Source organism: Canis lupus, chromosome 4, assembly GCF_048164855.1.
Source record: "Canis lupus baileyi chromosome 4, mCanLup2.hap1, whole genome shotgun sequence".
NCBI classification, from domain to species: domain Eukaryota; kingdom Metazoa; phylum Chordata; class Mammalia; order Carnivora; family Canidae; genus Canis; species Canis lupus.
In genome coordinates, this window is record NC_132841.1 from 40,476,960 (window position 1) to 40,482,280 (window position 5,321).

General features: G+C 50.0%; 1 long non-coding RNA gene across 2 annotated transcripts; it reads right to left on the bottom strand.

Annotated features, from left to right (window-relative positions):
• Positions 1-228: 228 nt before the first annotated feature.
• On the bottom strand, positions 229-5,114 carry LOC140631557 (uncharacterized). 2 transcript variants are annotated; one of them, XR_012029102.1, is made up of 3 exons: positions 4,968-5,114; positions 478-641; positions 229-379 (listed from the first exon to the last, which is right to left on the bottom strand). It is a non-coding gene; the product is annotated as an uncharacterized lncRNA (long non-coding RNA). The 2 variants fall into 2 exon arrangements; XR_012029101.1 differs by lacking the exon at positions 4,968-5,114 and adding an exon at positions 1,727-2,638.
• Positions 5,115-5,321: the final 207 nt, after the last annotated feature.

The following is a 5,321-nucleotide window of genomic DNA, read 5'->3' on the forward strand; positions in this document are numbered from 1 at the left end:
AGCAGAGCTCTGCCCACCTCCCCCAACACACAGTAGGTCCTCACTACATGCCAGGTTCTTACTCTGCACGCTCGCACTCTAGCAGCTTCCCATCTAGTCCCACCTATGTCCTGATGGGGTGTTGCTTCTGAAAGCTTTGGCCGTGTTTGCTCCTGGTATGCTGTGGAAGACTTGAGAATTCAAATACTCTTGTGAAATCCAAACAAATGCATTTATTAATGACCGACAACCCAGCAGAGCCTGAACAAACAGACAATCAAAGGCTTTCCTTCAGTGTGGGAGAAACAAAAGGCTCTTTCTTGCTGCTAGAGGCCCAGTGGCAGCTCAGGTCTCCGGGAAGAAGGCAGATACTCCTGGTGGGCAGCCACAGCTCAGGCATCTGCTCCAGACATGCGGTCAGAGAGAGAAGTTCTCATCACATCCCTCAACCCCTGACATGCCCTCTCTGTTGCCCCAAACATGCTTTTCTTGGCTTACCTTGCTCAGATGGAAGGGCTTCGTGGAGCTCACCTTTGCCACAGCCCTGCTGCTGGGAAGGCTTGGAGTATGAAGGTACCAAAGGATAAAGCAGACAAGGGCTGGGGCACTGGTTCTCCTTCCCAGATCTGTGATCAGGCCCAAAGCCCCAAGCCGTTTACCTACTGTGGGTAAGGAATTATTCGGTAAGTGCTAGGAGGGAGGCAGAGAGGCAGCTGACAAGGGCCTAACTCTCAGTACACGTGGGTATATTGCCTTGGTTTCCCCCAGAGTGATCAGTCTTTGGGATGCCTAAGGCAAGAAGTTCAGAGTATCAGGCCTTGAGAAAGTTCAAGGTTTCCTGGCTATGGGACCTCCATCTCCCACCTGGTGACTGCTAGTGAAAGCCCCAAGCCTGGCTCCACTTGGAAGGGGCATTGTGCTGCCAGGATGGCTTGGAAATAATGGCATCCACCTTTCTAAGCCACAGGGGGAGTGAATTTAACTAGCCAGTCTCCAGCTTACCCCTTGAAGTTCCCCTGGTGTCCCTGAAGAACTGGGTTCAAAGCCCAGCTCTGCCTCTTCTCCCCTGATGACCTTGAGGAGCTCATTTTTCTTTTCAGAGCCTTGTGGACCCACTGTAGAATGAGGATCATGATAGTGGGGCCTCAAGGTATGGGGTCATAGAGTGTGTGCAAAGGGCCAAGTATAGCTCTTTAGGACAACTACCCAAAGCTCTTCCTGGTGAAAAGGACAGGAAGGATCTGGGTTGGAGAACCCCACATTTATATCTGTAGCCTGGACCTCTCCCCTGCATGACAGACATTCCCACTGAGTTGTTTCATAAACAACTCACACCTCATACATACCAGGCTGAGCTCCCCATTCCATCCCCACCCCCATTAAACCCGCTCCTTCCACACCTTTCCCAATCTCAGTAAATGGCACCTGGGCTCCAGTTACTCCAGCCAAAACTTGTGAGACCATCCTTGATTTTTTTCCTCCCACCCTATATCTAATTCACTCCAGCTCTTCCTCTGAAAGGCATCCAGAATCCAGCTGCTTCCGACCCCCTCTTCATGTCCACTCCTCTGGCCCACACCCCCACGGTCTCTTTATAGGATGATTGCAAGAGGCTCCTGAAAGGTCTTCCTACTTCTCCCTGACACCCATCAGCTTTTTTTCTGCCAAGGAGCCAGGTGGATCTGTATTACTGTCCTGTTGCTGCTACAACAAATAACCACAAACCTGATGGCTTAGAACAACATACATTTTTTTCTCTTATAGTTCCAGAAGCCAGAAGTCCAAAAGTAGTTTCACTGAGCTAAAGTCAAGAAGTCAGGAGACTGATTCGTCCTGGAGGCTTCAGGAATGCTCTGTTCCTTGCCTTTTCCAGCTTCTAAAGGCTGCCTGCATTCCTTGGCTCACATCACTCCAACATCTTGCTTTGGTCATCACATCTTCTCCTCTGGAGCAGTCTCTCCTCCTGCCTCTCTCTTATAAGGACATCTGTGATTACATCAGTGGGCCCACTGGGTAATCCAGGATCTTCTCACCATCTCAAGGACCTCAACCTTAATCATTCCTCAAGTCCCTTTTGCCGTATAAGGCAACATATTTGCAGGCCTTGGGATAGGATGTGGACATCTTGAGGGGAGCATTTTGCAGCTTACCACAGGATCCTTTTTAAATTTAAGTTGGGTCATGTCTCTCCTCTCCTTCTTCATTCATTCCCAGGAGCTCCCCTTCTCAGTGTAAAAGTCACATCCTTGCAATAGCCCACAAGGCTCGCTGCAATCTGGATCCTACACTTCTCTGATCTCCCATCTCAGATCCTTCCACCCTTTCCCTCATTGACTCTGCTCGAGCTTCATTGGTCTCCTTGCTGTGTTCCATAAATGTCCAAACCGTCCTGCTCTTCAGATCAGTTAAGGTATCTGCTCACTCTCCCCTATAAATTCCAGTGCCAACCACGATGCAGGAGTGGCCGCAGCAGCCACTAGCTCTCTGCATTTTACCAGGCAGAGAACAGGCTCAGCTCAATTCATTGAACAAATATGTAAAGAATTTGGGTTTGAGGCCATGCTAAGTAATCTCTCACCTAGGGCGCCCATGTGCTTGGCCCTGCCACATGTGCGGCTTCAGGCTCCCTGTCAGGCAGGAGGCTGTGTAAGCCTCCAGCACACTGAAAACAGTGCTACGGATGTGAAGTGGGCCCCATCTGCCTGTGCCTAGCGGGCAGCCAGATGGACCAACAGACCCTCTCAGCCCCACCTGCCTCCAGTCCTGTCCTCAAACAGTCTGAGCCAGTCAGCATAACAAGGTGGAGGTTGCAGAGCAAACAAGGTACCAGTTGGTTTTGGTGGCTTTGGGAGAACAGCGGAAAAACTAAACGGAAATATAATGAATTAATAAGTGAGTGAATGAGGGGCACCTGGGTAGCTCAGTCAGTTAAGCCTCTAACTCCTGATTTCAGAAATAAGTCAATCGGAGAAGGACAAACATTATATGTTCTCATTCATCTGGGGAATATAAATAATAGTGAAAGGGAATAGAAGGGAAGGGAGAAGAAATGGGTAGGAAATATCAGAAAGGGAGACAGAACGTAAAAACTCCTAACTCTGGGAAACGAACTAGGGGTGGTGGAAGGGGAGGAGGGCGGGGGGTGGGGGTGAATGGGTGACGGGCGCTGAGGGGGGCACTTGACAAGATGAGCACTGGGTGTTATTCTGCATGTTGGCAAATTGAACACCAATAGAAAATAAATTTATTATTAATTTTAAAAAATTTAAAAAAGGAAAAAAAATAACTCCCGATTTCAGCTCAGGTCATAATCTCAGAGTCATGAGATTGAGCCCCACATCAGGCCCCACGCTCAGCAGGGAGTCTGCTTGAGACTCTTTCCCTCCCTCTCCATCTGCACCTCTCTCTCTCTCCTTCTCAATAAATAGATAAATGAAATATGTGCACCAGAGAAGAGCATCATGCATCAGAACCACATAGCATCTAGTCTCCTGAGCTACATTCCCTCCATGACTAAGACCTTCCAACATCTGACCTCACAGGATACCCTATCTTCAACTCAAAGCCTCCACCTTTGAGTGATGAAGATTAGAGGTGATCTCCTTGTTCATGAGCAGTAATGAGGATAATGACCGACTTGTATTTTACATATCCCACATTCCAGACCCTGCATTAAACCCCTGCACTTCACTAAAGCATCCTCAGTCATTTTAACAGCCTTCTGTGGTAGGCATTACTCCCACTTCCCAGGTGAGGAATCAGAGGGAGAAAGAGATAAGGTCGCTTGCCTGAGGACACACAATTCAGAAGTGGCAGACTGGGGTACAAGCCCATGTCCTTATGGCTCCAGAGCTTGCACTGTCATCACTCTGCTTAGGCACTGCAAGCCAGTGACCCAGTCACATTTAGTCCACAGACCCACGTGTGCCTTTATCCCTGATAACACTCTACATGTACACACAGATGTGCACACACACACCCTGAGGAACATAGCAAGAACTTTGTGAGTTATGTTGCTGGTATATAGTGGATGTTGCTACAGAATGAATGTTTGGATCCCCCCCCTAATTCACATACTGAAGCCCTTACCCCCAGTGTGACTATATTTGGAGATGGGTCTTTATGAAAGTAATTAAGGTTAAATGAGATTATAAGGGTAGAGCCCTGATCCAGTAGGATTGATGTCCTTGTAAGAAGAGACACTAGAAAGTTCATGCCCTCTCTCTTTCTCTCCATGTGTGCGCAGGGAAGAGATGATGTGAGGGCACAGGGAGAAGGTGGCCACCTACCAGCCAGGAAGACAGTTCTCACCAGTAATCAGTCCTGCAGGACCTTGATCTGGGCCATCCAGCTGCCAGGACTATGAGAAAATTGATTTTTGTTGTTGAAGCCACCCGGCCTCTGGCATTTTGTTACAGCAGCCTGCAGACTCCTAATACAGTGTTCGCTACATTTTAGTGTGGAATACAGATCTGGTTTGGTGCATCTGTTTTTTTTAATTCTTCTAAAAAGATTTTATTTATTTAAGAGAGAGAAAGAGAGCATGAGCAGGGGAGAGGGAAAAGCAGACTCCCCTATGAGCAGGGAGCCTGACGTGGGGCTTGATCCTAGGGCCCCAAGGTCATGACCTGAGCCGAAGGCAGATGCTTAACTGAGCCCCCCAGACACCCCTGGTGTACCTGTTTTTAAAAAGAGGATTTAAATGTCCCAACACCACATGGTTGGTCTCCTCCTCCTCAGCACCCCTCACTTTCCTGCTCAGCCCTCAGGGACCCCAGGTTTGTGGCTCTACTCTGAGCTGGGCTGAAGCTCGGCATCAGACCAGGCCTGAGTCAGAACTCGATCCTCACATACTGCTGGGCAGGTCAAAAGGAACAAGTGGTCCCTTTCGTGGCCCCCAGAGAGCCTCCCTCCTTCCCCTCCCTGGTAGGGAACCTGGAGGTGGAAGTGTTAGGAAGGGCTCACTGGGCCTCATTGGCCTTCCTTACCTTGAGGCTGCAAGCAGCTCCTGACCTTCAGCTCACTCCTCAGGGACAGAGACTCAAAATTCCCCCGTGGCCTCTGGGGACAGGCTCTCTGAGGACCTTGTCTCTCCATGGTGGCCCTGGTTGGGACCACCCAGCTCAGGCAGCCCCCCGGACCTGGGAGCAGTAGGGTGCAGTGAAGGCTCTGAGAGCTTCACCAGCCCCCACATGCGCAGAAAGAATCCAGTGAGTGAGGAAATCCAAGAAAGTAACCAGAGTGGCTGCCAATGCCCAGGGGAGAGGCGCGCCCCTCTGCCACCTGGCCCCTGGAGCCCAGCTGCCGTGCTCACCACCCGGTCACCAAGCGCAGGCGGGCAG